Source organism: Rattus norvegicus, chromosome 1 (assembly GCF_036323735.1).
Source record: "Rattus norvegicus strain BN/NHsdMcwi chromosome 1, GRCr8, whole genome shotgun sequence".
Lineage (NCBI taxonomy): Eukaryota > Metazoa > Chordata > Mammalia > Rodentia > Muridae > Rattus > Rattus norvegicus.
Genome location: NC_086019.1, coordinates 235,150,193 through 235,169,947, shown reverse-complemented (window position 1 = coordinate 235,169,947; position 19,755 = coordinate 235,150,193). Strand labels below are relative to the sequence as shown.

Genomic DNA, 19,755 nt, shown 5'->3' with positions numbered 1-19,755 from the left:
TAATATTTAAAATCATCTCTCCATAAAGTATCATCTAAGATGCAGGTCAAATTTAAAAGTTCAAACACAGTGTGCGGCCACATACGTTCAAAGTTCATGGTAGTCAGAGTTCAAACTGTGCCTATTTTAAATTTTCCTACCATACTGTCTCTTTATGTGCAGAAAGAACGTTGGCTGTTACACTGTTTTTTGTTTTTGTTTGCTTCACCCCCCCCTTCCCTTGAATTGAAGCCTACACTATCAGTTCTCCTTGTTCCGTAGATTTGAACTGAACCTACACATACAACCCACATTGAGATTCTCTCACACACAGCATCATGTGGATCAATCCTTACAATAAATCTGTCATATCCAATATGTTTGCGTTATATTTGATACTTCTACTTATCTATATTTTCCTACCTTAACAAAAATAGGTGAATTATTAAATTCGATATAAGTAGATGGTTTGGATGGAGAAGTAGTACATTCTTCCTATGGAAATAGTCATGATTGAACAGACTCGGAACATCCCTGAAGCAGCCCAGACAGCACTTATGGATGGATTAGTTACAGATTGTGAAAGAAGAATCGGGGATTTCAAAACCTATCATTTTTTAAAAGTTACGTAGATGGTAAATCTGTTAACTGAGAAATGGGGGAGTTTGGAATACCAAATGTAAAAGGGCGTTACTAATTCTGACTGGTCACATTTATGTGAGTTCAGGTTTACTAGATATCTAGAATGAAATGTCAGATAGAATATGGAAGTTTGGGGGTGACAAGGGACCATCTAAGCTGACCATATAAATTTGAGTTATTGGCTAAAACTGGCCAAGGATCAGTTGAAATGGTCCACATGAGATCATAGTTGGGTTAGAGAGCTAAGAAGAGTGTTTTCAGTCATCCAAACACTTAAAGGTCAGAGGAGGAGATAATGGGGACATGAGGTGAAAAAGCCCAAAAGGCTACAGACATCTGATATTCAGGAAACCATTGCCAGTGCAGTGTCAGGAAGGGGCAAAAAGCACATGGTATCAATTGTTAAGAGCTTCAGGGAGATGATCTCAGAGAAGCAGACATTAGCTTTAGCAACATGAGGTCACCGGTGAGATAAGGCACATTTTATCAGTGAAGTCAGAAGGAATTCCGACTAAAGTGATTTTGAGATCATGATGGGTAAAGAAGGAGGGACAATAAGTGCATATGATGTCCCATTAATTCTGCAAGGGACAGCAGAGAGGTAAATGGTAGCAGAAATATTACGTCAAAGTGACACCGCTGTCTGTCTACCTGCTCTCCAGGTTGTCTTGATGGGTAATCTGAAGCATGTTTCAGTGTGAGTAGCTGCAACGAACTGGAATTGACAAAGTTATAGAAACTGAACACATGATAGTAAATGTTCCTTTAAAAAGATAGGAGGCTGGAGGGGAAGAGGTTGGGCTGAGATAGGAACCCTTTTGTTGGTTACAGTCAGAGGGATACAGTGTGTGCAGATATAAGGTGACTGCTGAGGTGTTTGGTTAATTGAGCCATATTTATTAGTGTGGAACCAAGTTAGAGAAAGGGAAAGAAGACAAGGCTGGAAATCTTTTTTTTTTTAATCTTTATTAACTTGAGAATTTCTTATTTACATTTTGATTGTTATTCCCTTTCCCGATTTCCAGGCCAACATCCCCCTAACCCCTCCCCCTCCCCTTCTATATGGGAGTTCTCCTCCCCATCCTCCCCCCATTACTGCCCTCCCCCCAACAATCACGTTCACTGGGGATTCAGTCTTGGCAGGACTAAGGGCTTCCCCTTCCACTGGTGCTCTTACTAGGCTATTCATTGCTACCTATGAGGTTGGAGCCCAGGGTCAGTCCATGTATAGTCTTTAGGTAGTGGCTTAGTCCCTAGAAGCTCTGGTTGCTTGACATTGTTGTTCATATGGGGTCTCGAGCCCCTTCAAGCTCTTCCAGTCCTTTCTCTGATTCCTTCAACAGGGGTCCCGTTCTCAGTTCAGTGGTTTGCTGCTGGCATTCGCCTATGTATTTGCTGTATTCTGGCTGTGTCTCTCAGGAGAGATCTACATCTAGTTCCTGTCGGCCTGCACTTCTTTGCTTCATCCATCTTGTCTAATTGGGTGGCTGTATATGTATGGGCCACATGTGGGGCAGGCTCTGAATGGGTGTTCCTTCTGCCTCTGTTTTAAACTTTGACTCCCTAGTCCCTGCCAAGGGTATTCATGTTCCCCTTTTAAAGAAGGAGTGAAGCATTCGCATTTTGATCATCCCTCTTGAGTTTCATGTGTTCTGTGCATCTAGAGCAATTCAAGAATTTGGGCTAATAGCCACTTATCAGTGAGTGCATACCATGTGTGTTTTTCTGTGATTGGGTTACCTCACTCAAGATGATATTTTCTAGTTCCTTCCATTTGCCTTTGTTTTTGATAGCTGAGTAATATTCCATTGTGTAGATGTACCACATTTTCTGTATCCACTCCTCTGTTGAAGGGCATCTGGATTCTTTCCAGCTTCTTGCTATTATAAATAAGGCTGCAATGAACATAGTGGAGCACGTGTCTTTTTTATATGTTGGGGCATCTTTTGGGTATATGCCCAAGAGAGGTATAGCTGGATCCTCAGGCAGTTCAATGTCTAATTTTCTGAGGATCCTCCAGAATGATTTCCAGAATGGTTGTACCAGTATGCAATCCCACCAACAATGGAGGAGTGTTCCTCTTTCTCGACATCCTCGCCAGCATCTGCTGTCCCCTGAGTTTTTGATCTTAGCCATTCTCACTGGTGTGAGGTGAAATCTCAGGGTTGTTTTGATTTGCATTTCACTTATGACTAAAGATGTTGAACATTTCTTTAGGTGTTTCTCAGCCATTCGGCATTCCTCAGCTGTGAATTCTTTGTTTAGCTCTGAACCCCATTTTTTAATAGGGTTATTTGTTTCCCTGCGGTCTAACTTCTTGAGTTCTTTGTATATTTTGGATATAAGGCCTCTATCTGTTGTAGGATTGGTAAAGATCTTTTCCCAATCTGTTGGTTGCCGTTTTGTCCTAACCACAGTGTCCTTTGCCTTACAGAAGCTTTGCAGTTTTATGAGATCCCATTTGTGGATTCTTGATCTTAGAGCGTAAGCCATTGGTGTTTTGTTTAGGAAATTTTTTCCAGTGTCCATGTGTTCCAGATGCTTCCCTAGTTTTTCTTCTATTAGTTTGAGTGTGTCTAGTTTGATGTGGAGGTCCTTGATCCACTTGGACTTAAGCTTTGTACAGGGTGATAAGCATGGATCGATCTGCATTCTTCTACATGTTGACCTCCAGTTGAACCAGCACCATTTGCTGAAAATGCTATCTTTTTTCCATTGGATGGTTTTGGCTCCTTTGTCAAAAATCAAGTGACCATAGGTGTGTGGGTTCATTTCTGGGTCTTCAATTCTATTCCACTGGTCTATCTGTCTGTCTCTGTACCAATACCATGCAGTTTTTATCACTATTGCTCTGTAATACTGCTTGAGTTCAGGGATAGTGATTCCCCCTGAAGTCCTTCTATTGTTTAGGATAGTTTTAGCTATCCTGGGTTTTTTGTTATTCCAGATGAATTTGCAAATTGTTCTGTCTAACTCTTTGAAGAATTGGATTGGTATTTTGATGGGGATTGCATTGAATCTGTAGATCACTTTTGGTAAAATGGCCATTTTTTCCTATATTAATCCTGCCAATCCATGAGCATGGGAGATCTTTCCATCTTCTGTGGTCTTCTTCAATTTCTTTCTTCAGAGGCTTGAAGTTCTTATTGTACAGATTTTTACTTGCTTGGTTAAAGTCACACCAAGGTACTTTATAGTATTTGGGACTATCATGAAGGGTGTCGTTTCCCTAATTTCTTTCTTGGCTTGTTTCTCTTTTGTGTAGAGGAAGGCTACTGATTTATTTGAGTTAATTTTATACCCAGCCACTTTGCTGAAGTTGTTTATCAGTTTTCGTAGTTCTCTGGTGGAACTTTTGGGATCGCTTAAATATACTATCATATCATCTGCAAATAGTGATATTTTGACTTCTTCTTTTCCGATCTGTACCCCCTTGATTTCCTTTTGTTGTCTGATTGTTCTGGCTAGAACTTCAAGAACTATATTGAATAAGTAGGGAGAGAGTGGGCAGCCTTGTCTAGTCCCTGATTTTAGTGGGATTGCTTCAAGTTTCTCTCCATTTAGTTTAATATTAGCGACTGGTTTGCAGTATATGGCTTTTACTATGTTTAGGTATGGAAGGCTGGAAATCTTAAATAATCTCCCTCATGTTTGGTGTGAACATGGTCATGTACTTTTGTGGGCTGTGACTCCAATGACAATTTCATTTTCAGGGCTTTCATCAAAGTGTCTTCCATTTGATTTATCTCATATCAGTGGCAGCGTTGCCTGTAGAAACAGAAAGCCTGTCTGTACCCTGAGCAATCTGGTTTCTCTACAAGAAGGGAGTCACTGGCCCACAAAGAAAAAGGCTTCTTGACCCAGACAACCGATTTTGGGTAGGATTTTCATTCCTGGAACCATGTGGTCACCTGATTAGTTAGATGTCATCAACCACAAATAAGGTGATATTTACAGAAGAGCTGGATTTGACCTGACCAAGTCAGAAGCCTGGAACGATCCACAGCTCTCCCCACTGTTAATCAGAAGTGAATGGACTGAGAATCTATGAAGCATGAATTTCCATCAACACTTTCAGGACCTAAATGCATTCACATTGTCACTGGTTTTGTTATGTGTTAAACTTTGCTACAGTAGCATATTTGAATTGTAATTAGTTAAAATTGTAGCCCCTTTTCTGTTCTAACTTTTCCTTTATCCCATTCCCCTGAGGACATTGCTCCAGGCACCTTTGAGGTCTGATTAAGGGGAAGCAGTTTTAGAGATAATTTTACCTTGGGTCCAGTAGGATGATTTTATGCTGTGCACAGCCAAACCCGTAGGCAGTTAACTTATCGCTCATCCTTCTTGCTGGCGGGGGCAGCTCCTAGGAAGCTTTACTGTGACACAAAGGTTCAGGACCTCCCCTGGCTGTCTTGAAATATGAGCACGACCAGTCTCACTCAGTGTTGTCTAGGGAAGACAAATACTTGCAATCGAGCATTCCAGAAGTGAGCCCAAGGAAAAAACTTCCAGTCTGTAGATAGATAATGTCTGGCACTTATTTAGCTGAATATTACAGCAATTTAGCTGAAGACTGGAGACAAAAGGATGCCTGCTGAAAATGGATTCCTCTTTCCCTGTATATTCAATACTGTGAGGTATGTAGTGGTGGGTACTCTGTACTCTTTAGATGGAAATTACATGGCATAGAATTCATCAAAACTGATATATGAATGAAAAAAGCTGAAAGCTGCACATCCAGAAACCAAGTGTTTCTGCGTGTGATGTCACAAGCCTTATATATGGGAAATCTCAATGGTAAACATCACAAATGTTGAAACCCAGGCCAACATGTTTTCTGAGTCACTACTCCAGTCTTCGTTCAGTGAAGGAGCTTGCGAAATCTTTGTCATACGAATGACAGAATCAGAGTTTACTGCCAACATATTTAAAGCAGTTGATTGATTAAAAATAGTGTATCTTTTTTTTTTAGGATTTGGTAATGTTTATAGTATTTGGCAGCTTTGAGAAAACTGTAATTTATTGTGGCTTCTTTTCTCGTTTGAAAGAAATACATTTTATCTAATTTACTATAAGTAATTTTGAGTTTCTTTCTTTAATATGATCATACAAAACCCGAGGCCAATTCTACTCCTTCTCATCCTTACATACATGTCTGCTCTGGGTAAACACTCTGCTCTTTCAACCTCAAACTATACGTTAAGTACTTCCTACTTCCTGTTCTTCCTGTCTCTGCCCTCATCACTGTGGTGGTGACTGGTTTTGACTCCCTGTCCTGTAAAAAATATTTTAATTTCACGTAGCCAAGTTTGTAGGTTCCTGAACATGTTTTCAAGACATTACAGTCTTGCTTTGGAACATTTGAGGGGTTTTTAAGCCTTTTTAAAATTTTCTTCTTATATTTCTATCTTATAATTTGGACAAGCTTGTCTTTAGTCAAAGTAATCAGTATTTGTGTTCCTTCAAGTAATGAAACAGTAAAGATGATATCATGTAAGAGAAGAATTTTTTGTCAACTTTACTATTTTATTTCATTTTAAATCAATATTTTTATTATTAAATTGTTACATAATATCTTACTAAGCATACATTTATAGCAGTTTTAATGTCTCAAAAATTCCATCCTTGATAATATTCTTATTTAGAAAGTAATTACATATTCTTTTCTCATAAATATTTAAAAAATATTCGATTGATTTGGGGAAATCTGTTGGAATTATGATTATAACTTAAAATATTTATGTGTTAATATAAGAAACCTTATCTCTTCATGTAACAGGTCTTGTTTTATGTGTTCAAAAAATGCTTTTGTTTTCTTCATTTAGATCTAATCCTGTCTCTTTTTTAACCAACTTTGAATCAGGCTTTATTAAATACTGGTCAGGCCAATCCTTGGAATCTCCAGAGCATTGCCTAATTCTTGCCTTCTTAGATTGATCTTTAGTAATTTTTCTTTTTTATTGTACTGATGATATGAGATTTTCCCATTTCAATTTCAAATGCATAATATTAGTAGGAAGGAAAGCTATTAATTTCAGATCTGGCTTGTCTTATGAACAAAATTTTTTTAACTGTAAAAGAGTTTTAGTATTTAATCTTGTATATTCTGAGTATATTATCATACAAATTTTAAGACAGGGTTATCTTTCATTTTTCATATTTAAATTGCTTCTTTTCTTTTATTTGGTTTTATAATCTACACAGTTTTTCTAAGAATAGTAATAGTATCAAAAAAAAGCCTCGGCATTGTTACCAAAGTAATAAAAAATAACTGCTGAATATAATATACTTTCTGGGTCTAGGTGAGAAACTTTTAAAATCTTGCTTAGATGGTTCATAAGAATTATGAATTCATTACCTTCTTGAATTTCTTATGATTCCTTATTTAACCTCCAAATTTCTGGAGATACTGGAGATAGAGCTTCTGAGGGTATGATTAAATTTTAATTCATTCAGAGAGTAAATTAGTGTTTAGTAGGACTTTACACCAAAGCTCTTGTCCTGCCCTTCATGGGTGACTCGGCTGGAGAGTGGCTAAGACCCTTTTCAGAATCTAATCATGGCACCACCTCAGGATCAGATAAACCATCTAAACAGTCTCATAACTCCTAAAGAAATAGAGGCAGTCATTAAAAGTCTCCTAACAAAAAAAAAAAGCCCAGGACCAGATGGGTTTACTGCAGAATTCTATCAGACCTTCATAGAAGACCTAATACCAATACTGTCTAAACTTTCTATTTTCCACAAAATAGAAACAGAAGGAACACCACCCAATTCCTTCCATGAAGCCACAATTACGCTTAGACCTAAACCACACAAAGACTCAACAAAGAAAGAGAACTTCAGACCAATTTCCCTTGTGAATATTGATGAAAAAATACTCAATAAAACTCTCACAAACCTAATCCAAGAACACATCAAATTGATCATCCATCATGGTCAAGTAAGCTTCATCCCAGGGATGCAGGGATGGTTCAATATACAGAAATCCATCAACATAATACACTATACAAACAAACACAAAGAAAAAACCCCACACGACTGTCTGATTAGATGCTGAGAAATCATTTGACAAAACTCAACACTCCATCATGTTAAAAGTCTTAGAAAGATCAGGAATTCAAGGCATAAACCTAAACATAGTAAAAGCAGTATATAGCAAGCCAGTAGCCAACATCAAACTGAATGGAGAGAATCTTGAAGCCATCGCACTAAGACCAGGGAATGGTCAAGGTTGTCCACCCTCTCCCTACTCATTCAGTGTAGTACTTAAAGTCCTAGCCAGAGCAATCAGACAACAAAAGGAGGTCAGATGGATAAAAATTGGAAAGGAAGAAGTCAAAATATTACTATTTGCAGATGATATGATAATATGCTTAAGGAACCCCAAAAATTCCATCAGAGAACTCTTAAACCTGATAAACAACTTCAGCAAAGTGTCTGGATATAAAATTAACTCAAACAAATCAGTAGCCTTTCTCTATTCAAAGGAGAAATAGACTGAGAAAAAAATTAGGGAAATGACACCCTTCACAATAGTCACAAATAACATAAAATACCTCCGTGTGACTCTAACCAAGCAAGTGAAAGATCTGTATGACAGGAACTTCAAGCCTCTGAAGAAAGAAATTGAAGAAGACCTCAGAAGATGAAAAGATCTCCCATGCTCATGGATTGGCAGGATTAATATAGTAAAAATGGCCATCTCAACCAAAGCAAACTAAGGATTCAATGCAATCCCCATCAAAATTCCAACTCAATTCTTCTAGAGTTAGAAAGAGCAATTTGCAAATTCATTTGGAATAACAAAAAAAAACCAGGAACAGCAAAAACTGTCCTCAAAAATAAAAGAACTTCTGGGGGAATCACCATCTCTGCCCTCAAACTGTATTACCGAGCAATAGTGATAAAAATATATGTTATTGATACAGAGACAGGCAGGTAGATCAATGGAATAGAATTGAAGACCCAGAAATGAACCCACACACCTATGGTCGCTCGATATTTGACAAAGGAGGCAAAACCATCCAATGGAAAAAAGACAGCGTTTTCAACAAATGGTGCTGGTTCAACTGGGGGTCAGCATGTAGAAGAATGCAGATCGATCCATGCTTATCACCCTGTACAAAGCTCAAGTCCAAGGACCTTCACATAAAACCAGATACACTCAAACTAATAGAGGAAAAAGTGGGGAAGAGTCTTGAACACATGGATATGGGGGAAAATTTCCTGAACAAAACAAAAATGGCTTATGTTCCAAGATCAAGAATCAACAAATGGGACTTCATAAAATTGCAAAGCTTCTGTAAGACAAAGGACAGTGTCATTAGGACAAAACAGCAAGGATGACCATTGACCTAACCAATACTCTTTGCTCTAATAGGCATGTGCTGAATTATCTTGATAGATGCCTTCCTTTCAAAGGGAAACTCGTTTGAGTGTGAGTGAATGTGTGTGTGTGTGTGTGTGTGTGTATGTGTGTGTGTATGTGTGTATGTGTGGGGTATGACTGTATGTTGTCGTGCATGTATGGTGCGTGTAGGTAGGGTGTATGTGTGTGTGTGTGTGTGTGTGTGTGTGTGTGTGTGTGTGTGTGTGTGTGTGTGATGAGTGTGCATGTCTGTGTGTGGTGTGGAATTGTGTGTGTATATGTGTGCATGCATGCACAACTTAGAGAAACTGGGCCTTGAGCAGACATGGTATAACTGCCATAGAGTCATAGTCCTAGCTCCAGACGATTTTGTTTGCTACCTTTAATCATGTTTTTATATGGCAATTCTAACCTTAGTTAGAAGGTCTTTATGCTTTTCTTGCAGGCTAGAATTTATGGAGCAAAAGCAATTATGTACTCATTAGTGGCGAGAAAAGAATTCGTCTCTAACACTATTCTTGCAAATGACTTTAACCATTGTGATTTGTTCCATATTTACCTGGTGGAGTCAGTTTGGGTCATTTCTGTTTTGTAATAGCTTTTGGATTGGTTTTGCCTCCTCCTGTGCATAATCTAGTGGCTAATCTGTTTAAATATGAAGTTAAATCATGTCACCAGTTCTTTTTAGTGGAAATTTCTAGTTTCTTTGGAAACTCAGGTATGTCTTATGTTTTGCTGGGGCAGACAGGTGAAAGGATGTTTTGCTGAAGCAATTACAGATGAGAGGATGCATGGGAGGAAATTCTGGCATTGGCTCACCTTTCTGGTCTTCTCTGAGGACGCTCTTGTATTGGTTTGCCTTGTATCAAGCTACTGATCTTCACATGTTGTGACTTTGTGACTCACTAAAGAGCTTCTTGTGATATTCCATTAGCTTCTTGCCACTACAGTGGATTTGGTGGAGTGGCAGAGCCTCATGGTTTCTTCTGGATCACACTACTGTTGATTCACTGAGTGGTGATTGCCCAGTGGACTGGAGTATAGCTATTGATCTGTGTTGATGTTTTGCTAGAGGACTGGATTGCTGACAATGAAGACTGGAATAGCCCCCCAAAGAACTATTGCCAAACAAGTCCATAACCACTCTTTTCCATTAACTTTTCCACTACTTCTGGTGGATGGTTGGCTACAAGGGAGGTTGAGGCACTTAAGAACCCTTATTCAGGTAGCTTGTGAAAAACTAAGCCAACAAAACCCAACACATGACATAAAACAAAGAATTTTTAACTGTGTTTTAAAGGCACCTAATGGTCTCACCACACCTCATTCTTTCCATTGACACTCATCTCAGGCATGTGGAGAGACTGCCCCTGTCTCAGAAGCAGGCAGCAGTCAGTCCCACTGCTGTCCCCTCAAGATTTTCTTGCTTCTGAACTCAGGTTTCAAAATTGGCGCTTAAGAAACATTCCCAGGGGTTGGGGATTTAGCTCAGTGGCAGAGCGCTTGCCTAGCAAGCACAACGCCCTGGGTTCGGTCCCCAGCTCCGAAAAAAAAAAAAGAAAAAAAAAAGAAAAAAAAAACATTCCCTGTTCTAAACTTTGCCTCCCTATTCCCTCCCAAGGGTATTCTTGTTCTCCTTCCTTTTAAAGAAGGAGTGAAGCATTCGCATTTTGGTCATCCTTCTTGAGTTTCATTTGTTCTAGGCATCTAGGGTAATTCAAGCATTTGGGCTAATAGCCACTTATCAATGAGTGCATACCATGTGTGTCTTTCTGTGATTGGGTTAGCTCACTCAGGATGATATTTTCCAGTTCCAACCATTTGCCTACGAATTTCATGAAGTCATTGTTTTTGATAGCTGAGTAATATTCCATTGTGTAGATGTACCACATTTTCTGTATCCATTCCTCTGTTGAAGGGCATCTGGGTTCTTTCCAGCTTCTGGCTATTATAAATAAGGCTGCTATGAACATAGTGGAGCACGTGTCGTTTTTATATGTTGGGGCATCTTTTGGGTATATGCCCAAGAGAGGTATAGCTGGATCCTCAGGCAGTTCAATGTCCAATTTTCTGAGGAACCTCCAGACTGATTTCCAGAATGGTTGTACCAGTTTGCAATTCCACCAACAGTGGAAGAGTGTTCCTCTTTCTCCACCTCCTCACCAGCATCTGCTGTCACCTGAGTTTTTGATCTTAGCCATTCTCACTGGTGTGAGGTGAAATCTCAGGGTTGTTTAGAACAGAGGCAGAAGGAACACCCATTCAGAGCCTGCCCCACATGTGCCCATACATATACAGCCACCAAACTAGATAAGATGGATGAAGCAAAGAAGTGCAGGCCGACAGGAACCAGATGTAGATCTCTCCTGAGAGACACAGCCAGAATACAGCAAATACAGAGGCGAATGCTAGCAGCAATTCACTGAACTGAGAACGGGACCCCCATTGAAGGAGTTAGAGAAAGGACTGAAAGAGCTTGAAGGGGCTTGAGACCCCATATGTACAACAATGCCAAGCAAACAGAGCTTCCAGGGACTAAGCCACTACCCAAAGACTGTACATGGACTGACCCTGGGCTCCAACCTCATAGGTAGCAATGAATAGCCTAGAAAGAGCACCAGTGGAAGGGGAAGCCCTTAGTCCTGCCAAGACTGAACCCCCAGTGAACGTGATTGTTGGGGAGAGGGTGGTAATGGGGGGGGTGGGAGGATGAGGAGGGGAACACCCATAGAGAAGGGAGGAGAAGGGGTTAGGGGGATGTTGGCCAGGAAACCAGGAAAGGGAATAATAATTGAAATGTAAATAAGAAATACCCAAGTTAATAAAGATGAAAAAAATAAAATAAATAAAACACAGGAAAGCCACACACACACACACACACACACACACACACACACACACGAAAGAAAGAAAGAAAGAAAGAAAGAAAGAAAGAAAGAAAGAAAGAAAGGAAGGAAGGAAGGAAGGAAGGAAGGAAGGAAGGAAGGAAGGAAGAAACATTCCCTGTCTACCCTACCCAAACCCATTTCTCCCAGCCCAGGGCCTCAGCTCTCCAAGCAGAGATATTCTCTGGCTGTCACAGAAGTGTGGCTTCGTGTGTAAGAAGCCAAGCAAACATGTTTCCTCTGAAGGTAAAAATCAGGGAGACAACATGTTGATCATTCATGAGGATTATCTTCTTCAACTTTTGCCGAGAGTGCTTGTCTTCAGAGCCCAAAGGATAGAATATAATCTGAAATTAATTTCCTAAAGATAATGTATTTATGCCAATGTGAACTTCCTACAACCTATATGTTCTCTGAAAACCATTGTTTATATTTAATTACGAATACATCTAAAGACTACTTTAGATTTATAGCAACATAAAGATTAGCATGCGTACAAGACAGTTAATGTTGAAAAGAGGTGGAAAAGAGAAATTATAGATATACATTTTTATCAAGGTATCAACCACTTTAAGAAAAATGTTTAGTCTCTCCAAATGGCTTGCTGAGAAATACAATTTGGCAGGGTGATCCTCAATCTGGCTTATGTTGCCTGTCATAATTTTTTGAAGCCCAGCATTTTAACATTTTTGAACGTTTTCCCAAAGATATTTAATGGTAGCTTCATCTTTCTAAAAAACTAGTCCATAGAATCCATGCAAAAGGACCAGTAAAAGAGCGCTAAGAAGGTAAAGCAAGGATGAAGGAAATTCAATGCAAGCACAGTGAAGAAATGAATTCATTCATCATTGCTAAGGAATGATGTCCTTGTTTAAAAAGACTCCACTTACTGAGTGTACACGAGAGTGTTAGCCATGCAGTGAATGTGTGACTCTTGCCACTGCTTACAGAACTTTAAAACAGAAGTCACCCTGGACCTCGAACTGTCAAACGCAAATGTCAAGTCCCCCAATAAATCAGTGACAGGGCAGACAGTACAGGGGCTGTGCTTTGGGCTGTGCACTATCGGTGGGCATAGCATTTTTTTTAACACCTCTACCAATGACACATTAACACTTGAGGTCTCCTGGGCGGGGGTGAATGATGAAGACATGGATGCTGAAGAAGCCAACACTTTTGCTTTGAAATGTTGAGATCTGCAACTCAGTGATCGTCCAACAGGAAGAGCTAGCTAGCTACAACAGATGCTGCCCTACTAACTCACAATCATGCTGGGGAGCTGTCAAGTTGTTCCTCCAAAAATATCAAGTAAGATGAGATAAAAGAAAATGTTTTTGCTATCAAGACATAGACATTTGGTCGGAGCAATAAAATAGGCTCAAATGCCAGAAAAAAAAAATAATAAAGAAAATGTGGAATGAGGAACTTCCAAAGTTATGGAAATAATTTGACTGTGTCTTAACTACATGATAAAAATTGACAGGATTCCTAAGCACATACAGATGGATGGACTATGCTAAGAGAACAGAATGGAACCGCTCGCAGAACAGAGTCACGGTTAGAGGCCCAGAATAGCCCTGCTGTAGCCAGGAATTCTGTCTGTTTCAAAACAATTACATTGTATATAAAATGTGTATGCCTGTGGCTAGTTTCGCCCCAGTGGCGACTAGTTGTCTGTAAGCAGCACAGATTCCCTAATAGAAAACATTACATATTTGAATACTGGCTGAAGTAGGTTTTGAGTATAACCTAGGTATAACATCCTATTCACTCACTGTTAATAGAGGTCTTGATAAAAGAATTAAATCCTCTGTATTAGGTAAAGTTAACAGCATGCATAAAAGGGACATTCACCATTTTTCCTATCATACAAATGAATCCTGTTTCCTTTGGTTAAAATTCTGAATACTAAGCTTGCAAAGGGCATGACTGGAAGTCCACAAAATGTGCATCATAGATTTCTCAACATGAAATTGAACCAGAGAGAAGAGAGTGCTAACGGAATGAATGAGATAGGATAGAGGGAGCTATGAAGGAAATGGAGAAAGCAGGGTCTCTACATTAACTGCGTCATGAAATAGCCTGGGCTATAGACTGGCTAGCCTGGGCTAAAACAATCTCTTAAAGCAGAGCTACATGGCAGTGCACAAGCTTCTTAGTCAAACATGAAGTTTCGTTGTAAAATTAAGCTAATGGAACGGCACAGGATGTGACAAAAGGTGAATGAAAGGGTTACGGGTGATGGAGTGCAGCAGGACAAGAGACGTTCAGGGTACCATGGAGGCTAATATGTAGGTCATTTCATAACAGCTATTATTTTATTTTATGTGTAGGGGCTTTGACTGCACCTATGTGTGTGCGCCATAAGTGTACCTGGCGCTCACACTGGCTAGAAGTGGGTATCAGACTCCTGAAACTAGTTAAAGTTGGTCGTGGGCTCCTACGTGGGTTGAATTGAACCCAGGTCCTCTGCAGGAGCAATGGGTGCTCTCAACCATGGAGCCATCTCTCCAGTCCCACCAGCAGCTTGCAATATGTTAGCTCACATAATTTTTATACACATGGTTTCCTGACTTTCTATAGATCAGTAACTTTTGAAACTCGAGTATTACCGATGCCTCCCCCAACGCTCCACACACCCCGAGAGATGGCCTGTACTTTATGACATTAAAAGATCTCCAGATCAGGCTGCTGAAATGATTCTGCAGCATAAGGTGCTTCCTGCTGCACCCAACAACCTGAGTGAGATCCCTGGGACCCATTTGGTGGGAGATAATCTCTTCTGATGCCTATAAGTTATCCTCTTACCTCTGCACTCATGCACACATGCATGCATGCACCCTAAACACACACACACACACACACACACACACACACACACACACACACACACACACTAAATAAGTAAGTAAAATTTGAAAAATTTAAAAGCTCTGCATGCAGCTCTAACATGTAGCAGAATTTAGGAATCCTGCCTTATGGCAGTCACATGAGCTGAGAATTAGCATAGCCATTTTGGAGTTCAGGAAAACAGAACTAAAAGATGAGTTTCTTCAAGCCCACATGACTAATGATTGACATGGAAACTGGCCTTGATGTAGTCCCTAGTACAAATTATAAAACTGAGTTTCAAAGTTGCACGTAGGTTTCATGTTAGCTTTTATTTAAAACGTAGTCATGGGTAGAGTTTGAGCCCCTCTCATGCATGAGGCACTCGTGTCCTGCTTTCCAGCGCCTGCAGTGAAGACGCCCCACCCATCCCCAGCAGCCAAGCCCTCCGATTCCAAGAACCCGTGAGTCTTCTTTGACGTGGACATGTGGGGGCGCGAGTTGGACGAATTGCTTTAGAATTGTTTGCAGATATTGTTCCTAAAACTGCAGAAAATTTTCCTGCATTGTGTACAGGAGAAAAGGACACTGGATGGACAGCTGGGAAACCTCTGCATTTTAAAGAATGTCCTTTCCACCAAATTATTAAGAAATTTATGATTCAGGGTGGAGACTTCTCAAATCAGAATGGGACAGGTGGAGAAAGTATTTGTGGTGAAAAATTTGAAGATGAGAATTTTCATTATAAGCATGATCGGGAGGGTTTGCTGAGCATGGCAAATACTGGCCCCAATACAAATGGTTCTCAGTTCTTTATCACAACAGGTCCAACTCCTTATGTGGATGGGAAGCATGTGGTATTTGGTCAAGTAATGAAAGGACTAGGTGTGGCAAGGATGCTTGAAAATGTAGAAGTGAATGGTGAAGAATCTGCCAAACTCTGTGTTATTGCAGAATGTGGAGAACTGAAGGAAGGGCATGGCAGGGGAACATTCCCCAAAGACGGCTCTGGTGACAGTCATCCAGATTTCCCTGAGGATGCAGACATAGACTTAAAGGATGTAGATAAAATTTTATTAATATCTGAAGACTTAAAAAACATCGGAAATACTTTTTTCAAGTCTCAGAACTGGGAGATGGCTATTAAAAAATATGCGAAGATTATAAGGCATGTGGATAGTTAAAAGGCTGTTATTGAGAAAGCAGATCTATCCAGACTGCAACCTAGAGCCTTAAGTTTTGTGCGGCTGAATATTGGTGCTTGTGAATTAAAGATGTCAAATTGACAGGGGGCAATTGACAGTTGCTTGGAGGCTCTTGAAATGGACCCTTCAAACACTGAAGCACTATACCGAAAAGCGCAAGGATGGCAAGGGTTGAAAGAATGTGATTAAGCATTGGCTGGTCTTAAGAAGGAGCAGGAGATAGCCCAGGAGATAAAGCTATCCAAGCAGAATTGCTTAAAGTCAAACAAATGATAAAGGCACAGAAAGATAAAGAGGAGGCAGTGTATGCAAAAATGTTTGCATTGATTATATTATACACTGATTATATAAAGGACAATCTATATTACTGTCTATATAATCCCTGATGTGTTTCCCTTGATCTTTGTCATTGTTTACATAGCAGTGCTGACATCGGTTCCTTCTTAATAAACTTACGAATTACAGTGAAAATAAAAACATAGTCATATGTTTAGAGACCATAAATAGATTTGTGAAATATATTTGTCAAAATAATTTTGGGATAGTATTAAAAGTAAGGTTTATTATATTTTATGCTTTTTTGGTAGTGTGATGATGTTCCTAAATGTTTGCATGTACATAAAAAATATATATATATATCATTTTTAATAAGGGGAAACATAAGTGTTATTTCTTTTAAAAATCAGAAATCTTGGGAGTGAATAAGTTTATAAACTCAAGAATGAGCACTTTTATTTAGAGTGTCTGAAGAACACCCATATGGCAACACGGAAAAGGTTGGGGACATAAGATTCAGAGTCCTGGAGACTCTGTCTAATCTTCCGGAAACATTTGTCTCATAGTTTGAGAATTTGTATTGTCTTTACATCAATTACAAGGTAGTAACAACTGCTAAGTCTTTTCTAACACTCTGGTACTTTTGATTTGCTCTGTCACCATCTTAAGTTTAGTCCTGAGTAGGTCATGACTTGAACACTTTCAAAGCTTTTAATTAAGCTCTTATATGTGTCTGTCTATAGCACGGTATGGTCTGTGTATGTCTGCAATAGTGTTCATAGGGCTCTACTAAACTGTTAAAACCAACAACATGGCTAAGTCCAAGGAGAGGCTCAGTAGGCGGAGTGCCTGCAGCATAGGCATGATAAGCAGAGCTTGCATCCCAAACACCCACTTAAAAGCCAAGCACGGGGCCCTATGCCTGGGATCCAAATGGTAAGGAGCGAAGATGAGAGGAGCTCTTGGCTTACCAGACAGGTAGTCTAGCCAAATTAACAGGCTCCAGGTTCAGTAGGAGATTCAGTTTGAAATAATGAGGAGGAGAGTGACTGAGGAGGGCAACCAATATAGATCTCTGGCACACACACACACACACACACACACACACACAGAGAGGGGGGGGGCAGACAGACAGACAGACAGACAGAGACAGGAAGACAGGGAGAAAGAGGAGAGAGATTTCCATTTCATACTGAATGGAAGCTCAAGTTTCTTAGATGAGTGCTCCAGACTTCCCACAAGCTGGCCCTTTCTTATCTGTCTGGCTTTTTGTCCTGCCCTTTTTGTCAAACATGATTTTCTCAAATGCACTATTTATTTATCCATTTCAAGCATTTTCAACAGGTCTCTACTTCTGCTTCAAATGTCCCCATTTCATTACCTCTCAGCTCAAATGCTTCTCAGAAGACCCAAGTGGTGAAGTCCATGCAAATTTCCCACTTGAGTTTAGCAGTTCCAGGGCATTATACCTACCTGGGATGTGACTTATTGTTCACTAAACGAGGGGCACTCTTTTCCTGCACACACACACACACACATACACACACACCCACACGCACATGCACACACGCACACATGCATGCATGCATGCATGCATACATGCACTGGCAAGTACATGTTCAGGTAAATAATTCACTTTTTAAATTAAGAGAACATGTAGTCCAGCATCATATAATGATCAAATGACACTGATCAAATATGAATACATTATTTTCAAACAAATGGATAATGAATTTTGAAAATACCCTTTCTATTAAAATTGCAATAAAATTCTTAATTGGCATCTTAACTATTTTGAGTGTGCAATTCCATTTCATTAAATATATTCTTACTGTTCTGCAACCGTCACCATCATGTATTTCCAGAGAATTTTTCATTCTGCAAAGGTGAAACATGGGACCCACTGACTGGAACCCCTCATTTCCTCCTTTCTCTGACCCAGCGATAAGCACTCTCTCTGGTTCTGAGTTTGACTCACATAGAAACCTCAGCCAGGCAGAGACATACAGTGTTTATCATTTTGTGGATGGCGCAGCAGCTTGCCAGCATAGTGGCAAGGCTCTTCTACACTGAAGCCTATGTCAGATTTCTTTCTCAATATAAGCAATATTCCGTCACACGTATGTACCTCACTGTTTATCCTCAATCTGTTAGTGATCCCTTGAGTTGTCTTGTTTTGCCATTGTGAATAAGCCCATTATAAACACAGGCGCATGAATTTCTGTTCAAGTCCTGCCTCAGGTTCCTTTTGGTATGTAGATGAAAGTGGAGTTACTGGGTCATATAATGATTCTACTCTCAGTTTTTAGGGACAGCCACACTGTATATTGGTCACACAGCTTTGTATCCCATCAGTTGTGCCTAAGCATTCTAGATTCTTCCCAGCCTCCTCCTGCCCTCTCTGACTCTCTCTCTCTCTCTCTCTCTCTCTCTCTCTCTCTCTCTCTCTCTCTCTCTCAGGTTTGTCCATAGCTGTCCCAGTAGGTCTGAAGTGGATCTCATGCCTGTTTTGGATTTAAACAGCAGTTACAATCAATGATGTGGACCTTATTGTGATGATCTGTAGCAATGTGCACGAAGCATTGGAATTGAGGAGAGGACGAAATGAAATGGCCACTTTCAAGTGTCTTTAGGCTTCCAACGTAAGATGTACAACTCTTGTGAAGGCTTGAGGGCAGAAGTGTGACATGATATTGCTACATTATTTCCACTTACTACACTTGCTTTGCTTGGTTTTATGCCTATAATGCCATGTACTACTTCCCTGGCCTCTGCATGATGAGATGAATTAACATTGCCAGCTCTCCAGGATACCAGCATTTACATTGTTCCGATCATGGGCAACTATGTGTTGGTAGACCAGGCAGATCTGTAAAAGAAATGACTTCTTTGGGTGAAAGCACAGAAAATGGGGGTCTGGGGAGATGCTCAGACCCCCCAGCTTTAATACCCAGCATCCATATGGCAGTTCACAACTGTCCGGTTCCAGGGGATATAGTAACCTCAAACAGACATACCACCAAGCAAAACACCAATACACCTAGAAATAAATCTCTGCCAGGTAGTGGTGGTGCGTGCCTTTAATATCACCACTCAGGAGGCAGAGGCAGGTGGATCTCTGAGTTCAATTGGCCTTCAGAGCAAGTTCTAAGACAGCCAAGAAACCTGGCTATAAAGAGAAACCCTGTCTCATCAAACCAATCTTCCACTGTCCACAGAGTTCTCAAGCACATGATTTGACAGTAGAAGTGATATGGTGAGCCAGGCTTAGGTAAACCTGAGACCATCAAAGTTGGGGCCCTGGGAAGCCAAGTAAGGCAAGAGTAAGGAAGACGAGAAGGTATGAGCAAAGAGAAATAAGAGCTTGAAATGTACACGCATGTCTTTTATAAAGCGGGTAGACTCAGTCCTAGCTTCACATATGCTAACATTGGCATGTGAGCCTCCTTATGTATATAATTCACCTCGGAGACTGGAAACTTCCCACAGGAAAGCAGTAGCTCCTTACTGAACCCTAAAGAGGGTCTATTGGAGGGTGGGTGGGTGGATGGGAGGGGAGGTGGGT

At 40.2% G+C, this 19,755-nt stretch overlaps 1 pseudogene; it reads left to right on the top strand.

The window, feature by feature from the left end:
• Positions 1 to 15,081: 15,081 nt before the first annotated feature.
• On the top strand, positions 15,082 to 16,300 carry Ppid-ps2 (peptidylprolyl isomerase D, pseudogene 2; annotated as a pseudogene).
• The last annotated feature ends 3,455 nt before the right edge of the window (positions 16,301 to 19,755 follow it).